Raw genomic sequence first — 24,017 nt, forward strand, 5'->3', positions numbered from 1 at the left:
ATAATGATATGGTACCAAATTTTTAGGCATATTGGAGAGAAGGGCCTTCAATAATTATATGGTAAAGGTATGGTTGAAGGTATTTTAGATTCCACATTATATTTTTTTTTAACATTGAATATATGGTAAACATAATCGAGTAAGATTCTCAACTAGTGCTACAAGAGCAATGTGAATCTCAGAGTTAGTACACAATTATGTGTTTGGACATGTTCCAGTTCCATCATTAGGTAAATATGCATAATAAGTTTCATTCCTAGAATATTTCTTGAAGAAAATATAAATTTATTTCCTTGAAAATAAATATAATTTCTTTGGAAAATTTAAGGATCTTGTGGAGAACCGTACTGAGAGAAAAATTAAAGTAACAAGGATGGATAATGGTGGAAACTTCTACCAAATGAATTTAAGGAATTCTATAAGAAGTGTGGTATAGCAAGGTATAATACTACTCTATACATTCCTCAATCGAATGGGGTTGTAGAAAGGATGAACAGGACATTAATGGAAAAAAAAAAAAAGAAAAAAAAAAAGAAAAAAAAAGGACCATGCTCAGTGATGCCAGGTTTGCATAGGAATTTAAGGTAGAGGCAATGTTTATTGCATGTTACCTAGTAAATCAATGACCCTCATAAGTGTTGGTTGAAAATACTTCACATGAAGCATGGAATATTAAAAACCCTCTCTTAAACATATCAAAATTTTTGGTTGTGATTCTTTTGTACACGTTTCAAAGGAAAATAAAAGTAAGTTGAATAATAAATTCGAAAAGTATATCTTTATTGATTATACAGATGGTAGAAAGGGATATAAACTTTCAAACCTAGAAACTAAAAAGGTTTTCTATAGTTAAGATGTTGTCTTTACAGAGGTTAAAGATGTTTCCAAATAGGAATTCCTACCAAGAAAAAAAATTAGATAAAATAGAGTTTGAGTTGAAGAATGAAGAAGTTGTGTAACATCAGAACATGAATCAATGAAGAAGAACCTCATACTCTACTATTGAGAAGATCAGTTTGGGAAAGAAGGCAACAAGAAAGGTATACTTCACATGTTTTTTTTTCTAGTTTTACTTTGTCTTTAACTAATGATGATCTAAAAATTGTTAGAGAGGTAGTATATTTAGAAGTTTTTAAACTCTAGAAGAAGTCCAAAATTAAAGAAATGTCAACCTTGGATAAGAATGAGGAATGTGATCTAGATGATGTGACAACTAGAAGAAATCCCATTGGTAGAAAATAGGCATTTAAGAAGAATTTGAATGCAAAAGGAAAAGTGGAGAAGTACAAAAATCTATTAGTAGCAAGGGATATTCCCAAGTAGAAGGAATTGATTTTGTTGATTTTTTCTTCTTATTGTAGTATTAACTTCAATTACATTTATTTTGTTTGTTGTTGTTGAATTTGAACATGAAGTAGAGGACATGGATATAAACACATCATTGTTATAAGGGGATCTTAACTAAGCAATCTACATGAAACAACCAGAAGGTTTTGTAGTGAAGGGAAAGAGAGAGTTTGTTTGCAAGCTAAAAATGTCCCTATATGGGTTAAAACAATTTACAAGGATGTCGTATCGAAAGTTTGATAATTATATTATATTGGGACTTGGTTTACAAGGAGAAAAGTTTATCATTATGTGTATTTCAGATTATTTGGTGATGCTTTTATATATGGGGATGATATGTTGCTAATTTGAAGCAACAAAGAAATCATCAAGGAGGTCAAAACTTGATTGTCCTCTAAATTTAACATGAAATATCTTGGTGCTGCAAATTTTATTTTGGCCATGGAAATTAAAACAGATTGAGAAAATAGGAAACTCGTATTGAATTAGATGAAACACATCGAGATAGAATAATAAAGGTTTAATATGTAGGAATGTAAATAAGCCAAGGTCCCTATTCTTGTAAGGGTAAAGGTATATCATAGAATATGCTACAAAGGAAGATATATAGTAGACAAAATGTTTGACATACATGGCTTTTTTGACTCTGATTGGGTTATAGATATGCATAAAAAAAATCTGCAAGCAATTATGTGTATAACTTATTTGAAAGAGCAAGAGATGACATGTAGTTTATCTCTCAACTATAAAAGTCGAATGCATGATATCCTCTCATGAAAGTAACGAGGTTGTATGGTTATAGAGATTGTGTTTAAGTATTGGGTTTGTATAACAAGTTGTAAAATTAGATTGTGATAGTTACAGTTCAATATTTCTGGAAAAGAACCCATATTATCATTCTAAGACAAAGCATATTGATTTTTGGTATCACATTGTGAGAAACATGGTTGAAGATAAGAATGTGTTTCTTTTAAAGGTGGACACTTTGAGTAATGTTTCTAATCCACTGACAAATTCTATTAGCATTGAGAAGTTTTCTTGTTGCAAATAATCAATGGCCATTGTTTCCCTTGGATTATTGATCATGTAATCTTGGAGCCTCCTCGTACGTAAAGAAAACAAAAAATGGGATAATTTTGGGTATGTGTTATATTATTTGTATGAATAGATCGATGTGTTGTACATATGAACTGGGGAGTTGCATGTTAACTATCCTTAGGACTATAATGTTCTTTGTTGTTGATAATTGAATTTTTATACTTTTCATCATTTACATTTGCATTCACCCCATAACATCATCCTGTCATTAGCAATTATGTAGAAATAATAATATCATCAATAATGCAATGGAACTATAAAAGGAACATCAGAATAAAAGATTCACAAATAGAGACACTGTGATTTGGTTGGAGATAATGGAAAAATACCACAAGGGGGAAAACCCAGAATTCAATTCTTCTTCTTATATTCGATTTTCATCAATGTTCATCTGAGATACAAAGTACCAATATCATGAGATATAGCCAACACATCAAGCTACCTAGGACCTATACATGTCTTGTGAACCAAATTCATTTTCAATACTTGTCATACAATATTGTATCATCATTTTCTATGTAAGATCATTGATATCATATAATTGTGGGCACTTCGGGACATATTGTTATAGACATTTTTGTGCCTAACAGCATGGAGCATGAAATGTCAATAATCTGAGGGATCCAAAGTCCCTAAACATGTTGTTCTTACCCTTAGAGGAACAAGGTCAACAAACCACAGCACTGAAAATCAGTTCTCCACCTGAAAACACTCAAAAACAAGCTGTTTCTGGATCATGTCAACTGCTCCACTGAGCATCTACGCTGAATGTCAGCTGCTCCACTCTGTACCTGCGCTGAATGTCAAAACTAATGAAGGCTACCTGCGCTGGGCGAGATTGGCCAAGTGGCACAGTCATTCTGCAAGGTGTCAATTGCCCAGGAAGCTTCCAAACTGACACTTGGATCATGGAATTCGCCTTGTGGTGAGTAAGAGGGTCTTGATCTCCAAGTGGAAGCAAGAATCTCCAAGTGGACTCAAGAACTGAAGTTTAACTAAAGTGGGAGAGGACACTAGTCAGCTTCATGTCAGTCTCAAGCTGACTCATCCTTTCTCCAAATCTCCTATATATAGAGCTCTCTCATGAGGTCTATGGAGGCTGGAATTTTGTGCAAGTAAGGAAGTGCTGTTGGTTTGAGTATAGAACTATTGGGTGATTGCTTTGAAGGAGGTGAAGAGGAGATTTCTTTCTGCTGGGAGGTGTTGCTGGATTGGGCCTATTATGGTTGTAACACTCTCAGAACTTTACTTCTTCTATTAATAAAGTATTTGAGGTTCTTCTATATGCATGTGTCTCTATGGCGAATTGATGCTTGTATATTTGATTTATTCTAATCCTTGAATCAGTTATGGATGTATGCTTCTTGTAGTTTCCTTTCTTTGTGCTTTTACAGGATCTTTGTGTAGCTGGGTCGGTGAAAGAGCAAGGAGCTAGGAGCAAGCAGCAAGGAGTGAGGATTGGATCGACTATTAGCGCAAGATAACGGTTAGTAGATCATCCTTCTTTTCTCTCTCTCATCTCATAAAGAAGTAATCTTGAATAGCTTTGCATTCAGTTGTTGCTGAGGTACTATCACCCTTAGAGTGGGATAGGGTCATTCCGTATTGGATACTTTTCCCAACAACAAATTGGCGACTCCGTTGGGGATCGTATCTTGTTGGTTGTTTGTGTTTTTTGCTATTCATTTTATAAACAAAGGGAGTACCGAATCGAACTGTGTTTGAATCTTTCAAATACAAAGTAGAGGGCAGCTACTCTAGCTCAGTTTCTGGGCAAGTTTATGATTTGAAGAGCTGATTCACAAGGACTCTAATAAGCTCTTAGTGATAGCTTTTCATCCTCCTTGTCATCCCTTAGTGTGTCCTTGACTGATAGCTTCTGATTTGAGCGAAAACTGTGAATTTTTGAGCAATCTGTGACCCGGAAACCACCAGAAACGAAAGTTTCGTTCTTCAGTGCAGGTTGTACAAAGGTTGTTTGCATTTCAGCGCAGTTCCCGAAGGGGCTACCTGCGCTAAAGGTCAAACAGGCAGTGTTTCACCTGCGCTGGACCAGTCCTGCCTTGTGCTGCTGGGGTTTCCTGCTGTGTCTTGCCCTGTTTTCACTCTTGTTTTTGCTGTTTGTTACCAGTCAGTAGGCCTATCTGAAACCAACTTTCCTTGTCACTATTCCGCCTCAGTTGTATAAAGAAACTGTGTTTGTTCTTTGTGTATTTCTTGTACATTTACAGTTTCCCATAACGAAAGTGAACTAGTCTTGCTGTGGCCTCTTAGATCTAGACCTGTGATAAAGTGTCGTTTTGATCTTAAGAGTTAGTTTATTTGCTGTTCATGGCTGATTGAGCTTTTGCTTTCGTCATTTGGTTTGAGTTTATATATTTCTAGTGTCGAAACAAGTAAATCTTAAGGTGTCTTTTGATTTTGGACAAGCTTGTTTGCTTTCACTTGAAATTGAATTCAAAATTATACAACAGCTTTCTTTTTGCATTTCACCAACATTAAGAAAGAGAAAAGAAATACTTGCATTGTGCATGTGCATTATGACAGCTTGCATGTTGATTTAGGAAAAAGTGCATTAGTGTGTGTTCTATGATCTGTGTGAAAAGGAGTTATCTTTCTTTTCCCTCAGTAGTTAAGGTTTTCAAAGTTGAAAGATTGAAAAGCTTGCTTATCATCTTAGACTGCATTTAGGAGTGTTATCATACATCTCGTGGTGATCCATAAAGGCAAACTGCTAAACAAGATCAACCTTAAAATAAATTGAATTTACATAACAACGCATTGAAACATAACGCAAACATCTAGAGGTCTAAGCTAGAGACGTGTTCCGGCGTCGTTAAACGTGATATCTTAGCGTTGAGTGGTTGGGTGATTCCTCCACGGTGAAGCGATAAGTATCAATACGGACTTGTGCTCCCACGTACCGTCGCGTATATATTGGGAGACCCCTATAGGAATAAAGCCTTTATCCAATAGGAAACCGTGTCGGCCGCCCTACTGATCGCAATGCAGTGAACACAGCATTCACGAAGATCGACCACTCGTACCGTAAAACGTATTCTGTGGTTTTGCGAAAAGTTTGGCACACCCTCTGCCTAGAACTCCAGAGCAGTTTCTTTTGGCCTTTTTCAAACTCTATAACTGAAAAAGTCCATCCGAGCATTTGTCACTTCGGGCTCGTTAAAACATCGAAGGAGACTAGAGTCATCTTTAGCTTTTTCTCGACTCTTAAAAAGTGAAAAAGCAAGTTGTGTCTAAGCGTCGTTATAAAATTTATTTTAAACGGAACATAATCACCTCCTATTCCCGCGTTGATCTTAAAGTTGAGAATATGGAACGCCCCAACCAAGGAACTCCACATGATGGAAATCCTAGTCCATTCTCCTCTTGGGGAGAAGTTGGTGTGCCCCACATGGCCACATTGTCGCTTCCAGGACTGACAATTGGCCTGCCTATTTGGCTATTCTCAACTAATGTAGTTCAGACCACCATGGTTCCTGAGCAGTTGAGTCAACAGTTAGATCAGTCTAGAGCTGCCCACCAACCTTCTACTTCTTATAACTCTTCCTCTAATCCTTCATCTTCACAAGGTAGGGCTGGCAAAAGCCAAGCCCCCATGGAAAAGAAGGAGAAGAAGAAGAAGGAGAAGAAGAAAAAGGAGCCTAAGGCGACTGAGGGCAAGCAAAAGATATCTGACAAAAACCCACACACAGCACAGACCGGGCCTAAATCGCCATGTGTCATATGTAGAGGAGACCACTTCCATAGAGATTGTCCCTGTATTCCCCAGATACTAAGGGACTGGTCCCCTCGGTTGCACAATTCGGGAGCATCAACCTCTGATAGTCGTGTTGATTGCTTACCGTCAACCAGCGAAAGTGAAGGTTCAAGACGAAGAGGAGGAGCAAGATCCCCCTGCAGACTGTGTGAAGGCGGTCACGCCATCCACCGTTGTCCCTTCTTAGACGAAGCGAAGAGAGTTTTGGAAGATCGTCCGGTTTCACCGGTAATACTTCCTCCTGGATACAAAAAACTCGTGCCGAGTCCTTCGTTGGTTGAAAATACAGCTGGCCTGCTCAAGTGGTCAGCTGAAGCGTCGGTCATTGAAAATGAACCTACTGAATCCAGACCAGACGAAAGTCTAAAGGTCGATACGGCAGTTGACCCGGTTCTTCCTTCAGAGGTTTCATCCTCAAATGACACAGTCACTGAAGATTCATCTTCAAATGACACCCTCACTGAAGAGAATAAGGATGACACCATCCAGATTCTTTTCATCAACACAGATTCTGATGAGCATCAGGGCAATGCGCCCATTCCTTTATCGCAGGAAGGAACATCGTCAGGATCGTATCCGGCCGTGTATTCGGTCCCACCACCAAGCAACCTGGTTGTGTCTTTTGATTGGAACCAACTAGGCAGACCCCGGTTACCAGCCAGTATACCGTTCAGAATCATGGTCCAAATCTACAGAATGGTAATGGCTGGAACTATCATTGATGAAGGGGCATCTGTGAGTATCCTTTCCTCTATTGCTTGGAAAGCACTGGGTTCCCCAGAGCTTTTTCCTGAGATGAGAAATCTCTCGGGTTTTGATAAAGGAACCAGTCGACCGTTAGGGATCCTCCCCAATGTGCCTGTTACATTGAAAGGGAAGACCGTTCAAATGAACGTGATGGTCGTTCAAGGACCCTTGGATTATAACCTACTCCTTGGACGAGACTATATATATTGCATGGGAGCTATAGTCTCCTCACTCTTTAGAGTAATGTGTTTTCCACACGAAGGAAGAATGGTCAAGCTCGTAGACCAACTTTCATTTCCGGGATCACGCATCGCAAATAGTCAAATACCAACCCTCAATGGTCTATTCACCCAAGAAATGTCTCCACCTCCAGTCCTCCTTCCCGATGAGTGCGAGTGATTCGGAAAGATGGGACTGGAACCCAGGGGGCATGCATCCTGGTCTGCTTCGGGCAGAAGAAACCCTGGGTATAAGGTAAAATTTCCGCGAAAGAATATGACTAGTCCGTACCCCGTCCGAAAGAAGGAAGAGGGGTTGTTCTAGAACAGGATTCTTTTGTCAAGGTTACTTGTTTGACAAAGGTCATTCAACTTTGTCTAAACAGGTAGGCAATGCCAAAGAGATTCCTTTGCGGCAGCAAATTGTAACCATCTCTGGGTAAAAGGCAAGCCTCACCCATTAAAACAAATGTTTTAAAGGATAAGTAGGGGCAGCCTCCAAAGAAAGAGATTCCTTTGCTGCAACAAATTGTAACCATCTTTGAGTAACCTAATGATAGACATCGCCGAAGAAAGAGTTTCATTTGCGGCAGCAAATAAAACCATTCTTTGGGTAACCAGAAAGAGGCAAGCCTCACCCATCAAAACAAATGTTTTGAAGGATAAGTAGGGGCAGCCTTGAAATTGTATTTTATACCTGGGGGCATGCGAACCTTTTGGAGTGCAAGCAAAGAGCGGTTATTTATCTGTTTTTTGGATTAGTCGTTTCCGAACTTGCATAAAGAAAGGATGTGGGGCAAAGGTCAAAATTTTCCAAATGAGGAGCATAGCTTCGTGAGATAAAGCTCCATAAAAAATAGCTATCTCACAGGAGACACTTCTTATCTTATGACTGGTATTTCGAGCAGTTTTACCGCGGAATTTATGCTCGTTAAAAAATAGAAAAGCGAGATCCGAGCAGTTTTAGCGTCATAGTTCATGCTCGTTAAAAAATAAACATAAGCTTTGAGCAAGAGTTTCCCCCAGAGTTCAAGCTCATTAAAAAATGAACCTATTCCGGTAAATAACCATTGTGATCGTAAATTTATTAGCCACAAAAGCCTTGGTCGTGTTTTGCACCTGCCACCTCCATTTCATTTGGCCAATCGTTCACCTCCATATGATTGTTTACCCATTTTGAGGAACAGCTGCGAAGAGTGATTTCACTTAGCCATCCTTGTGACACTGCCGTGATTGGAAAATTCCAACCTGTACCTGGAATCTGCTGCTATCCCTGTTTATCACTCGTTCCTCAAGAGACGAGTCTTCTTTGAGCTCTTTTCTCTGACTCGTAAAATATGAAAAGTTTGCCGAGTTTTGGCCTTCCAGCTCGTTAAAGTGACCGGAAGAGCTATCCCTCCTCTAGATTTTAATCTTTTTGGACCTGAGGGATTATTACACAAAAAGGTCGAGCGCTTGTTTTATTCGGCTCGTTAAAATTATCGAAAACTCATCCCTTCTGTATGTTTTATACTTTTTCGGACTTAAGGGATTAGATGACGAAAAAGGAATTTTGGAGTTAACTTTCTGTACCTTTTCAGACTCTCTAAAAATGAAAAGGACCGAGTTTTCCTTGTCGTTAGACTCGTTAAAATGATTAAATAGCGACAAACTTGTCTTTAGACGAGAACGAGTTTCCCTATCGCTAGGCTCGTTAAAACATAGCGATGGGCTTGCCCGAAGGGCAGGTTATAGAACAAGCATATGTTATCCTCCTCAAGCTTGACAAAAATAAAGAGGTACTGGTCAGAAATGACTGGGGAAAAATTGGGAGAACCTCAAAGCTTTAATGGTAGCAAGTCGCTCTTGAACATGACACTTTGTCCTCCGTATCACATCGGGTTGGGTTGTTTCATTCACCGGTCTCATCACCATGGTCCTCGCCAAACCATCCACATTTGGGGTAATGCTACCGATCCATCACATCAGTGTCGTTATATGTTCAAGAGATGTGTTCAGAAAGAGTCAACCGTGTCCCATCCACTGCCATACATTATCCTTCATCCACCCATGATCGCCACCCTGAATCATATTTCACAGATTGTTTTCACCTCCACTAAAATCATTAGCTCCGTTCCGTGTCACTGATGTGGGATTCATTAAGGCCCTCCTTTGACGGATCGCTTCTTGTCGACTTCAGCTCATTATCCAAGAAGTCGATCTAGGAACAAACCCCCCAGTACTTTGAAGCTTGCATGCCTCAATGGCAAGTTTCTCACTTCCGGCGACAGGTATACATCAATGACCTTCGACCAGAAGATTTTGCGTGGTGTTCGACGCCAAGTCCTTTATTCACACCACGTGAATTGTACTGCAGTACCTTGAGGGTCATTGTCACTATTGGTGATTCCTCTCGCGCTTGTTAACGGTTTACATTATTGACCGGTAATCAAGCGATGTCTTTCCATGTTCGACTTCAGCGCAATTCTCACATGGATCGACTTGTACTTAGAGTGAAGATCGAACGAGTTTAAAGACCCCGGATCTAGTTTCATCCATCTGCTGCGATATATATTCAGGATATAAAGACATTTGTTATGTACATCATTGCAGCAGATGATCATCCTACTCAAAGGATGATAATTTCAGCAGAGAATTATCAGTCTACCATCAGACGATCGTCTGTTCTATGTACCAAAATGAATTTATAAAGCTGAGCATGGGAATGCCCGCCTCAGCTAGATCATGAAAGCAGAATGAAAAAATAATGTATTGTATTGTATTTTATTACAGGGCACCTCTCAGCGATTGAATGAACTTCGGATCCTCCTGATAAAGCATTTCACCCGATAAACGACCTCATACTTTAGGGGGCAACTGTTATAGACATTTTTGTGCCTAACAGCATGGAGCATGAAATGTCAATAATCTGAGGGATCCAAAGTCCCTAAACATGTTGTTCTTACCCTTAGAGGAACAAGGTCAGCAAACCACAGCACTGAAAATCAGTTCTCCACCTGAAAACACTCAAAAACAAGCTGTTTCTGGATCATGTCAACTGCTCCACTGAGCATCTGCGCTGAATGTCAACTGCTCCACTCTGTATCTGCGCTGAATGTCAAAACTAATGAAGGCTACCTGCGCTGGGCGAGATTGGCCAAGTGGCACAGTCATTCTGCAAGGTGTCAATTGCCCAGGAAGCTTCCAAACTGACACTTGGATCATGGAATTCGCCTTGTGGTGAGTAAGAGGGTCTTGATCTCCAAGTGGAAGCAAGAATCTCCAAGTGGACTCAAGAACTGAAGTTTAACTAAAGTGGGAGAGGACACTAGTCAGCTTCGTGTCAGTCTCAAGCTGACTCATCCTTTCTCCAAATCTCCTATATATAGAGCTCTCTCATGAGGTCTATGGAGACTGGAATTTTGTGCAAGTAAGGAAGTGCTGTTGGTTTGAGTATAGAACTATTGGGTGATTGCTTTGAAGGAGGTGAAGAGGAGATTTCTTTCTGCTGGGAGGTGTTGCTGGATTGGGCCTATTATGGTTGTAACACTCTCAGAACTTTACTTCTTCTATTAATAAAGTATTTGAGGTTCTTCTATATGCATGTGTCTCTATGGAGAATTGATGCTTGTATATTTGATTTATTCTAATCCTTGAATCAGTTATGGATGTATGCTTCTTGTAGTTTCCTTTCTTTGTGCTTTTACAGGATCTTTGTGTAGCTGGGCCGGTGAAAGAGCAAGGAGCTAGGAGCAAGCAGCAAGGAGTGAGGATTGGATCGACTATTAGCGCAAGATAACGGTTAGTAGATCATCCTTCTTTTCTCTCTCTCATCTCATAAAGAAGTAATCTTGAATAGCTTTGCATTCAGTTGTTGCTGAGGTACTATCACCCTTAGAGTGGGATAGGGTCATTCCGTATTGGATACTTTTCCCAACAACACATATGAACCATGTCACTATGGGCATTTCGAGTCATGCTAACCATGTCATTATGGGCATTGTGGGCCATGCTAACCATGTCATTGTGGTTTGTCCTAGGCCATGTCAACCAACCACTGTGAGTCGTCTTGGGCCATGCCAACCAATTACTGTGGGTCATCCTAGGCCATGTCAACCACATACTGCGGGCCATCCTGGGCCATGTCAACCAATCATTGTGGGTCGTCCCAGGCAATGCCAATCGATTATTGTGGGTTGTCCTGGACCATGCCAACCACATATTGTGGGTCTTTCGGGTCCATGCCAACTTATTAATGTGGGTTGTCCTAAATAAGATCCATAACATTATAGTGCAGAGGATGTTATGCATATAACATAGAGAAAGAATGTAATAGATTGATTCCCATAATAAGAATCAATTGAGACCCTGTTAAGTAATGTGAATACATTTCCAGTATGTAACATAGAGAATGTCAATATGTAATGCAAATATACCATACATACAATTCCATTCATGAGATGTAGAGGAACTACATATAGATTAATGCTCATATCATTGGATCGTGCCATAACAGTGAGTTGTCCTATACATATGCAATAGGTAGACATATATGCGAGAGATTGTAACCATATATACAAGATATTTTAACCATATATGTGAGGGACTATAATCAAAAGCAAGACCATATGCAATTAGTGTGAGACAAGAGTGAGACCACATGTCATTAAGAGAAAAAGTCTTATCATCATAGATATGCGAGAATCCCCATACATGTCAGAGTGCAGACCTGTACGTATATGCTAAAAGGTGTAATCCTGTAGCAACTACAATAGTGAGTGTCCTATAGCTATTCAGATCTACAAGATTATATATGAGAGAATCCTGTAGTGCATCAGACATGCAAGAAAAAAAGTCTTGTGGAACCTCAGGCCCATCCACAAATATCCAAATGATCTTTGCCATCCAAAGTGCCTTTTGGAGATCAACTCAATGGGATATATATATATATATATATATATATATATATATATATTGTCATTAACAAAGGTTCACAACCCTTGGAGGAAGTCGACATGAATCTTTTCGAAGCCGACCTTGAACTTTGGCGGGAGAATTAAAATTTAAATTCAAATAATATCTTGAATATAAGTGCCTTCTTAATTATCTTCAAAAATAAAATTTGTGTCAAATAATAATAATTTCTTTATCAATTTTGAATTTCACCTTTGGGGTTTAATGGATTTCTCAAGGGAAATTATTCCCGAAGCTACCCCATATTTTAACACTCCCTCTTAGTTAGGGAGGAATTTCCATCAACATCATAAGCTTCATCTAGGATATCACATCATAGTTGCATCATGATGTATCTCAAGAGAACATATCTCAATCATAAGAAATACAGATAGTTGTAACAAGGCCCATCTCATATTGTCTCATAAAAGAAGAGGAATCCATAACCAATGTTAGGGAACATCTGTCCTCGAAACCTTACTAGTCTGCTAGTCAAATCATATGACCTCCATTTCAGTTATATCAACAAAGCGTCCATATTATTTCATCTCAACTTGATTTCTTTGATCATCGGCTAAATAATCTTGATCTAATAGAAGAGGAAGAAGAATTGAATTATGGGTTTCCCCCTTATGTGTTTTTTCCCTGGCCTCCGACCAAATCGTGGTGTCTTTATTTGTGCATGTTTTCCTTGTTATGTTCCTTTTAGAGTTTCGTTGCATTGTTGATGGTATTGTTCTTTCTACATAATTGTTAATGATGTGATGATGTTATGGGGTGAATGCATATGTAAATGATGAAAAGTATACAAATGAATTTATCAACAGAAAAGAACAATATAGCCCTAAGGAAAATTAACATTGCAGGTGGTGTCGAGCCCTCAAAAAAACAGAAATTGGGTACTTTTCTATGTCCATTTTTTGTGGTTTTATACACATGTATTTTTAGTCCATAATTTTCTAATTATTGTAGGAATTAGTGTTTTAATCTAATACAGGGCATTGAATTAGGGGTTTGGATGTCACCATCATGGAATTTAGGGATTTTATAATGGCGTTAAGGGGTTTGGAGATGGCCCCAATCTTTTTATTCCTCAAAATTCTAGCAATAATATTATTTTTCCCTTGAATATAGGGTAGGAAAACCTTGGATATTTCATTATTAGTGTGATCCTTATTTAGTTCCATTACTGGAATTTTGAAAGGCACTAATTCCTTGATGTTTCTTATTACCATTGTCATTAAATACCTTGAAAATATGGTTTTTTAAATTCCTCAAAATGATCTTTATCAGATAATTTCAATGCTCTAGTAGCCAAAGTTTTGAGAACCCCAATTTCTACATAGGGTGACGGTGGGACTTACCATGAAAGTATTGTTCAATGTGGGTCTTCTTCCTATAAACTTGGTGGGCCATGGAAGCACCTATTTTTTTTTATCCTAACATATAAGAAGGGAATATCATACTTATCCTGAACCTCCATGGTGAATTTTATGTGCTTGGACTATCTATTAAGGTGGTATACAAATTAATCCAATTCATTATGACTATAAAACTATATATCAAACATGTCATCCACGAACTTGTTCTATATATTATATTTAAGGGGAGAAGAAATAAGTGTTCTACCTTCAATATCCTCCATGAGAAAATTGGCTACAATTAGGGAGAGAGGGAATACCATGGCTACTCCACAATTTTGTTCACATATGTCACCTTAGAAACTAAAAAATGTGGATTTCAAGCATATCTCCACTAACTTAGTAGTACCTTATTTAGTGATCTACTTGATAACCTCCATATCTCCATCGATAGGAATTCTTTTTGTAGCATACCCCACCACTTCACCCGATGAGGTGGCTACTGCTAATCCAACTCCTCTGGTATTGTTAGAAGAATGGAATATTTTTTTGTCCTTACCATATATATATATTTGATATTTGTATAATTATTATACATTTATATTTATATTATTTATTACACACAAAAATATATATAATAAAACTACAACCCGCGATGATCTGATGGTCACTAGCAAGTGGGGAGATCAATGATTTGTTCTGGAGGGTACCTTCCCCGTTAACTTCATATGGCAGGGGGGTCCACCGAGATCTTGATCGTCTATTCCAAAATCTAGATCGACGGAATGTGCGGTGGTATTCTCCTTGCTGACATCACTCTGAGTGGGGATGCACATACCATCGATCTCTAAAAGTTATTCATTTTCGTTTCATAAACGAGGTTGTCCTCGACCACTACCAAGACCCCACCACAACCAATCAATGGACCACAAAGCACTGTGCCCCATATCAATTAATTGTGCCTAGTGACCATTCCCGGTGGTTAACAAGTAGGGGGCATGGCGCAAAGTGGTTTAACAACCATCTGATCACTGAATAAATGGTTGTGGTTAATTGTGACACCCCTTCCCCACATTTCCCGAAACCATTATGGGGGGGCAGGGGGGTGTCGCAAGGTGGTATCTAGTTTTCCCACACCACCTATGGGTTCGCTGACAAGTGCTTGATGTTAGGTTGGGGCCCATTTCTATGGCCCATTCCCCAACATTGGCCTCCCACATCATCCCAACGTTCTCATCCATTTCTCTCTGGTGCACCTCTAGGGTGGGACCTATGAGACACATCATCACAGTCCTGTTACCCCAGCGATCCTCCTCACCCACTCCTCTTGCAACCCTGGGGTAGGGAACTCTGAGACACGTCATCCCAACCCTCATCATATATATATATATATATATTTACATGGGTGATTTCCCCGCCATTGTTCTTAGGCTCAGCCCTACGGGAGGCTTCCACATAGGATTTGTTGAAGACCCAGCCCCGATCCAACGGTCCTCGTGGATATCGCGCGGACGAGAAGTGCGGAGGTTAACCGCTTGATAAGGGCAGTTTTCTCTCACCTCTCGTGGCCACGTGTCACACCATGAGTGGAATCGGAGGCAACTTACAAAAAACTAGAAACCATGTATGTCCCGCGCGATATACCAAATATGGTTTTGAGTTTGTGGTTTCACGGAAAAACTAGAAGGGACCCACAATGGACCCAATAGCGCCTAGCAAACAGACCCGACAACAACTATAGAATGGGTCCACTAAACAAATTCGGGTCTGGACCCTCAAGCAACCAGCTCGAACCGATCCCCACCATTGAATACATAACCCTGATCCAACAACCCTCGTAGATATCGCGCGGGCGAGAAGTGCGGAGGTTAACTATTCGATGAGGGCAGTTTTCTCTCACCTTCCGTTGCCACGTGTCACACGATGAGTGGAATCAGAGGCGACTTGCAAAAAACCAGATACCATTGTTGGCCCGCGCGATATACCATTTATGGTTTTGAGTTCGTGGTTTCTCGGAAAAACCATAACACTTAGTCGCCATGCGAATACCATCCGACCATTCCCGCCAACAATTCTGAGCCTTCCTCTTGGAGTCTCCATCAATAACCCACTGATCCCAATGCACATGGGCAACCAGTTCTGAGGTGTTGCCTGATTCATAGCCTTCATCAATCAACCGAAAGAGAACAGAGGTGTGGAGAGAAGCCAAAGCCAAAACTCGTGGATGAATTAGGTGATACCATCCTCACACCTGTCTCCTAAATCCCTTCGATCAGTACTATTCATCCACAGTTCCAGATCTTTGGTTGCCAGGAATAAACAGTCCTCTCACAGTTTTCTGGCAGGAAGCAACTCCCATGCCTGCCGATAATCCCTGTCTTTATTGGCCACTCCTTCGTTAGCCAACCGATCCGCTAGCATGTTTGCCTTTCTTCTGACATGGACAAATCTTATTGTTTTAAGGGAAGTGAAGTGGATACAGTAAAACACCTGTATTAGCTTCCAGTGCTTAGACACTTTTTTTGGCGATGTTCCATTGTGAATCTTCTTGGCTGCTCTAATGATCAATTCTGAATCAGCTTCAATGATAGCATTTTGTACATTTGCTTCCACCAAGATCTCCAAGCATTATTCTAATGCTAGAAGTTTAGCCATATTATTGGTACCCTTTTCCAAGTGGCCATGGAAGATGTATTTAGTGTGCCCCTGATGATCTCTTATAGTACCCCCAAAGCCAACTACCCTTGGATTTCCTTTTGAAGCTCCATCAATGTTTACTTTGAAGAAGACCTGTGGAGGGGGTTGCCAACTACTGGCCCCTGTGTTGATTGTTCTCACTTCCTTTCTTATTCCTTGAGGATTGATGGATTGTAGTCCCAAATTTTGTATAATCTTATCCTCGTGAGGCAGAGGAGGATCCTTGGGAGTTGACTTCAAAAGGCTTTTAACTATTTCTTTACACTGTTTAAGAATTTGATTGATTATGTGCTGGGGCTCGCTAGCTTGATTCTTGAAGATCCGCCTATTGCGCTCTTTCCAAACATTCCAGATGACAAAGCTTGGTGCTAGCATCCATGCTTTGTTGATGATCTCATTCTCTGAGAATTTCTTCCTCCAATTTTTCAAAGTGTTGGATATGTTGAGACTGTCCCTGTCTATTTGTCTGAAGATTGAGGCCACCCAATTCCACACCTTAGCAGAGAAAGGGCAGAGGTTGAGAAGGTGTTCAATTATTTCCTCATGTGAGCCATAGAGGTGACATTTGGAAGGGCCAATGAAGCCTTTCTTAAGAATTTTTTCCCAAGTTAGGATCTTTCTTTGATGCACCAACCAAATAAACAACTTGATTTTCATCCAGTGGGGAGTTTTCCAAAGCTCTTTCCAGACTTCTCCTGTATTTACAAAATTAAAACCTGTAACTGCTTGTTTTTCTTCTTTGAGGTTAAAGTTACCTTCATTGTTCTTCCCCCATCTTAGTTGGTCAGGTAAGGATGAAACCAAAATCCACCTATGCTCCAAATCCTAGGAAAGAGCATCTTCCTTGGCCCTCAAAGGACTCTCATCACTGTACCCTAGTTCCTTCCATTTTCTCCATTTAATATTGTTACTTTTCTGATACCAGAAATCTTTTACCACTCACATACCTTTGCACTCAGTGTCTCTATTAAGGTTTTCTAGGTTATTCCTATTCAGAATGGGTTCTTGTTTCTCCCTGTCCTCCAAAAATAAGCACAATCCCCGGCTCAAATTTCCCAAAAACAATGTTGTTGAACAATGCTTTTATTCTCCCAAGCAAGTTTCCAAATGTGTGCGCCCCTAATCTGTCCTGACATTCTGATATTATCCTTCTCCTGCCAATCCTTGGCATATTTTTGTTTCCAAAGTTTGGCCCAGGGGGCATTGGGCTCCTTGATCCATCTCCACCAGAGCTTAGCTCCCAAGACTTTGTTGAGAGTTTTTGAATCATGCAGCCCCAAGCCGTCATGGCTTTTGGGCCTGCAAAGCTTGTCACAGGCTACTAAAGCCCATTCTTCTTCTCCTCCCCTTTGCCCCACAAAAATTCCCTATGTATGTTTCTTATTTGTTGCTTAATGCCTTGAGGTGTTGGGAGAGCTGCAAACATGAAAATAGGAATGGCATGTAGGACCGCCTGTGTGAGCACAAGTCGCCCTGCTAGGTTTAAGGATCTGTATGTCCATTTTTTGATCTTGTCCTGAAGTTTATTTAGAGTTGCTTCCCATATTGTCTTGTTTAGAGGTTTGTTAGTGAGGGGAATGCCAAGATATTTGGACGGTAACTAATCCCTTTGAAAACCAAGAATCTGGTAATGTTTCTTTGTATATCAATATTAGTATTAAAGAAAAAAAAAATTGATTTTTTGAGGCTTACCTCTGTTCCTGCTGCCATAGCAAAGTCGTTCAGTATGTTTTTTATTGCTTTTGCTTTCTTAACTGTGGGTACGCCCTGCAACATGGTATCATCCACAAATTGTTGATGAGTGTTAGCCTCTCCATCCAGGGTGAGTTTGATACCCTGAATTTGACCATCCACATTTTCCATTTTGATTGCCCTACCTAGCCCTTCCATCATGAGGACGAAAAGGAAAGGTGAGAGTGGATCTCCCTATCTGAGCCCTCTGGAAGGTGAGAAGGGACTTGAAGGAGCTCCATTAAGCAGAATGGAGAAGCTGGCTGTAGTAACTAGTGCCATAACCCATCTTAACCAGTTTTGTTCAAAGCCATAGGCTTTTAAAATAGCTCTAATATAAGACCAGCTAAGTTTGTCATAGGCTTTCACAAGGTCCAACTGTATTATCATGCATGTTTGCTCTTCCGAGATGAGGGAAGCTAGCAGGGGCTTGAGTCTATTAGCTAACACTTTGGAGATGATTTTATACACCACATTGAATAACGCTATGGGTCGGAATCCATCCGGAGTCATAGCATTTTCCTTCTTGGGGATTAAGGTTATGAAGGAGGCATTCAGTGCTTTTAGAACCTTTTTGGACTTTCTTGAGTCTTCCGCAACTTCGAGGATGTCTTGCTTGACTGTGTCCCAGCAAGCTTTGAAGAAGTCTACATTGAAACCATCCGCGCTTGGTGCTTTTCCCCTTGGCATTTCCTTAATCACCTCACTGACCTCCTCTTCCAAGACTAGTCTGTTAAGATTGTGGTTGTCCTCTCTGGTGACCAACTTGGGAATATACTGGGTGAATTGATCAATGAACCTAGATCTGTCCTCCAGTGGCTCCTTTGCAATATTGGAGAAGTGTTGGACTAGACTCGATTCCATGTCCATGTGAGAAACAAGCTTAGTACCTTGAGAATCCTTAATCTTTGTGAGTTTATTATGTGCCTTGTGTGCCATAGTGGATTTTTGAAATAACTTTGTGTTTCTTTCTCCCTCTTTGATCCATTGAATCCTAGATTTCTATCTCTAGAAAATTTTCTCTTGCAGACATCGGTTCTCCCATTCTTCCCGCAGAGAGTTAGTTAGTTTTTGCCTCTCTTCATTGAAGCCCTATGTGATATTGATCTGATTGATTTCCTGTAGTTTCTGCTCAGTTTCTATTCTTGCCTTGAGGATATCCCCAAATTCATCTATGTTCCAAGATTTGAGTTTAGATTTAATATGCTTGAGTCTTTGTTGGAGCATATACATTTTGGTACCCTGAATATTTAACTCCTCTTTCCACCATTTGTCAATGTTACTATTGAATTTGGGGTGAGAGAGCTAGGCATTTTCGAATCTGAAGGGCCTGTTTCTTGGAGTTCCCATAAAGGTAGCTTCTAGCTGAACTAGCCAGTGATCCGAACCTCCAAAGGGCAGAATGGATGCGGTGATGGCTGGTCTAGTGAGGAGGATATCCTCAAAAATAATAAATTTGTCATGTTTGGAAGCCACTTGAGAAGCCCCTCCCCTTTTACTGTTCCAAGTGAAGGTGCCATTTATAGTTTCAGTGTCTACTAGTCCCATGTTCCTTATGAAATCCTGAAAGGCTTCATAGTCTCTACCTAGTTGTCTAGTGCCTCCTTTTTTCTTTTCCGAAAGAGATCTTATCATATTGAAATCCCCTACAACTATCAAGGGCATGTTGGGGTGTCTTGCTCTCAGGTCTTCCAGAGAGGTAAGAAGCTTGAGTTTGTCCATTTTCTACTGAGGTCCATAAACATTTGTTATCATGTAAGTATCCTTATCACCTACAGGACTACACACCAAAGATAGATGGTTCTTGGATGCTTCCGCCTCCAGGATTCCAAATTTCTGTGGGTCCCATAGCGTTAGAATCCCTCCTACTAAGTTATTTTCCTTAACCTCTAAGTACTCATATTTGATTAACCATTTATTATGAATTTCTCTTATTTTATCCATTGAACATTTAGTCTCCTAAATAAAGACCATATCTGGTTTTTCTTCTTTTATTCTGTTACTTGGATTCCATTGTTTCCTTCTACTACCTAAGCCTCTAATATTCCATGTTGTAAGCTTCATTAAGAAAGGTTAGTAAAGGAGTAGCTAGTAAGATCTTTCATCTTACCTGAGTTAATCAATAGTTTTCCACATTCGTTTAGCAGTTCATTCTGTCTTTTCCTTCCTCTTTTCCTTCTTGAGTTCTTTGGAGATTGTGCCTGTGAGTTCTCCATCATTTTGACCCCACTCTGCTCCTTAGATTGTTCCCTCCATAGAAAGAGCTATTGAACTCAATCATAGTCTTATTTTGGCAGGAAGTCCACTCCTTTTTTCCTACCTCGTTCCAGAAACAGTTCTAGATCCAGATTTTCCCTGTCTAGAATCTCCTGTAGTTCATGGTCCTCTGTTCCTACCTCACTTGGAGTCATTGGTGAACACTGGTATTGTAGCAATAATTCTGCAAATCCTGGGGCTTCCTACTTTACTTTTATCAACCTGGTAGTTCGTAACAAACTTGGAAGCGACAGTGCTGTATGCACAAGTACTAGCTCTTATTGCAGGCTGTCACTTGGTTAGCTGGCGCAAGATCACTAGGAGCTCAAGCCAGCTTCTATGAATTTCCAGAAGAAGCTTTTAACCATGATGAAAGAAAGCTAACTCTACAGAGGCTATTCTATTTGCAGAAAGAGAAGGAAGACTGAAATGTAACGCAAACCCTAGCAAACCCTAATTTATCCAACTAACCCTACTTTTGCAGAAAAAGAGATAGAAACTGACGAGATGAATGCCATTGACTACTGGGAAGGTGAATTACATCTATTTAAACTACTTCTGAAAGAAAATGAGAAAAGAGCATCCTTTTGTATTTTTTGAGTGTTTTTATGTGAAATTATTATGCTTGTAATTTATCGGATTGTGATTGTGGCAGAGGTTTGGTGGCGATGGAGGATGGATTTGGTTTTTGCAGAGGTGGAGGAAGGTGTGGAGAGGTCCTAAGAAGCCCCTAGTACCCTTCTGAAGACTTCCCTTGCAATCAGACTTCGAAAAATCACTCACAGGAAATTCTACAGGAGGCTGCAGGGGATCTACAGGAGGAGGCCGAGAGCTATTTTTGGAGGTTTTGAAGGTGGAAAAATGATGGGAAAGGGTAACTGAAGGCTAGATGAAGGTGTTGAGGTGTTTGGAGCTTGTCAAGGAAGATCAAGAGGGAACATGATGGTTGGATTTGTTCAAATGGCAAGAGGGAAGCTTATGGAGAAAAATGCAGAAATTAGGGCAGATTGGTGAAATGTTGTGAATGACTTGGGAAATTTGTGAGAAGTGAGCTGATGCAGGTTGCTTTATGGATGTATGTTGAGTTGAGGTGCCCTGCAAGAGATCTTCACATCTACTTACCAAAACTGATCAAATAAAGTACTAACTATTCCATGAAAACAAAACTTTCTCTAGCTTGACCTAATTTTTGACCTACAAACAGAAAATGATGAATAGTAACCTTTTAACAAAAAATCATGCAGAGAGATCTATTGTAAAAGAACAAGAAATGATCTAGGCAACTGAATCTGAAGTAATACATTAATCTTTCCAAATCAAGTCATCACACTAGAAATTGCATGGGAGAGCAAAACTGTATTTTTGGTGGCAGCAGTAGTGCCTTGACCTCGATCATAGTCCTAGAAAGGGAGAAAGGAGATTGTGGCCTGTTGTTGGCCTTTTTGAATCTTATCTTATCACTGCATTAACCTACTTGAGCAACTGAAACAAAAACAACGATGCAAACCATCAAAAGCAACCTATTCTAAACAAGGTAAAATGAATCTATGTAACATAAATTAACTCGTGAACTAAAGAAAAAACATATAAGTACAAAGAAAGAGGTGTTGGGCAGCTTGGGTTGGGCCCTAACCCAAGAGCTTCAGCCCTCTGAAAGAGATTAGTGCTGGCTCAAAAACTGTTTCATCTCCATTATCAAAAATAAAAGTCACATTACATAAATTGTTCTCAAAAAGGAAACTCAAAAATGAGTTGAACAAGTGCTGCCCAAAAGTGTGAAAATTATACTAATGATTGGCTAACCCACTGAGGCTCTAAGCCCCCTTATTTATACAAATGGAGTCCCCCAACAGCCTTCCTAAAATCAAGGAGCTCGGCTTCCCAGAACTGGAGATAAACAATAGTCCTTCTTTACTTGCTCGGCTGCCCCTTGGATGCATCAATGTGGCTGCTTGTGCTTTGAGTTGCTGATGGAGGATTCGAGGAAAGGGGTCATAAATGAAGGAGACACCCCCCTACAAATCCTCTTCCCTGTTTTCCTCGAATATTTGCTGCCATTTGCTCATAAATCCTTTGACTTTGTCCAAAATTGACCAAAAAATCTGCATAAAGCACACATTAGACTACATGGCAAAATGACTAACCCAATTCACTCTATTAGAATAAATATAATAAAAAAAATGCAATAAACTAATGAGAATGTTGGATTAAGTTGAATTAAGAGGCAAAATGAGCCCATATAATTGCCCATTTCTAGGGCTCGTCATCACCCCCCTACTGAATGGGTTGATCATCCTCTGAGCAACTAGTCTATCTCTTCATCCTTGATGGCTCTGATAGATTCCTTGACATCCCATTCTTCTGATGTGATATATTCCTCTTTATCATGGAATCCTGCCCTTTTATCCACCTCTTCCCACTGTTTCTATTATTCCTCCTCTTTTACTCCTTCCAGCAGTCCTAGCAGCAGTGGAGGACTAAATTTGAGGCCAATCCAATTGGCCTTCAAACTTTGCATAGAGTGCTTATACAGTGGCACTCTCCTCAAGGCTTCTCTCATCCTGTTTGGGGAGTGATACTCCCTGATTTGTAGGTTGTGTGGCAATGTGTTACACCTTCTCATGCAGGCATGAATGTAGTCATCTCTAAACAATCTCTCCATGTCCTCGAAATGTGCAATAGCCTGGGCCTACTCATCGATATATTTGGGGACACTTTGAGGATTAGCTGCAAGGTGTTGGTGGGCAATGATGAGAGCCATGGGGTCTGTTGGCTCTGCTCTAATAATCAGAGGTTCATTTAGCTCTTTTGCCATCATTTTCTGGATTTCTGCTGCCCTTTTCTCTTCATGGCTCATCCAAGATGCCATGGCCATCAGCTGCAAGTCTCCTAACACAGCATTGGGGTCCCATAGGTTCATATCAGTAAGGGCCATGTTGTGTAAATAAAACTCTGTCATCTTTGCTTTGTCCTCAGTGGAACTGTGATCACATAGATCCATGAATTAGCTATAATCCTGAAAAGGTATGGTGCCTCTCTGGGCCAAAGTCTTGATTTGGAACTGGAGCCACTGATCCTTGAGGTATACTGCATATGATTTGGTTGGTTGCCTACACTGTAGTGCCTCCATAGCCTAGCTGGCCATGCAGGCTAATTGGGATTCCCTTTCCTGTAGCTGCCTTCTTAAGATCAACACCTCATTTTCTGCCTGGGGTTCCCTTTCCTGTTGTTGTCTTATTAATATCTCACTTTCTGCCTGGGGTTCCTTTTCCTGCTACTGTCTTTTTAAGATTAACAACTCATTTTCTGCCTGGGGTTCCCTTTCTTGCAGTTGCTTCTTTAACATTTCATTTTCTACCTCCAATTGAGCTCTTTTGATGCTTTTTGTATGCTTGACCATGCTCAATTCTTTGCCCATTTTTCTCAATTTGTTTTCCATGTGCCCAATGTCTTCCACCCCTTTTGATTTTTCAATCTGCATCCATGTATGGGTCCTTACTCTTTCCTTTTCCAGCTCAAAGAAAAGAGGGACTGCAAACTTTTGTGGGATGATTTTCCCTCCTTCCAGAAGGTTGTAATAAGAGCCTAAATTAGGCTGAGGGTCAGGCTCTGGTATCTCTTTTGCCTTATCTTTCTCCTTGGTCTGTTCTTCTGCCTTCTTTTCAAGATTCTCAGTCTCTTGAAGCTTTGTCAATGTCTCTTGTAGAGTGGTTTGCACCTCCTGTAGGACTATTTTAGAGTCCATAAGTTTGATCCTTTCTTTCCAAGTAGAAGCTCTAGGGCTTCCCCTTTCATAGGTAATGGGGGTTTTGGATGGAGATTCCTCCTTTTTGGTAGTAGGGGCATCTTCAA

The sequence above is a fragment of the Pinus tabuliformis genome, chromosome 1_2, assembly GCF_031772625.1.
Source record: "Pinus tabuliformis cultivar Carrire ecotype Pingquan chromosome 1_2, CPIR1, whole genome shotgun sequence".
NCBI classification, from domain to species: Eukaryota; Viridiplantae; Streptophyta; class Pinopsida; order Pinales; family Pinaceae; genus Pinus; species Pinus tabuliformis.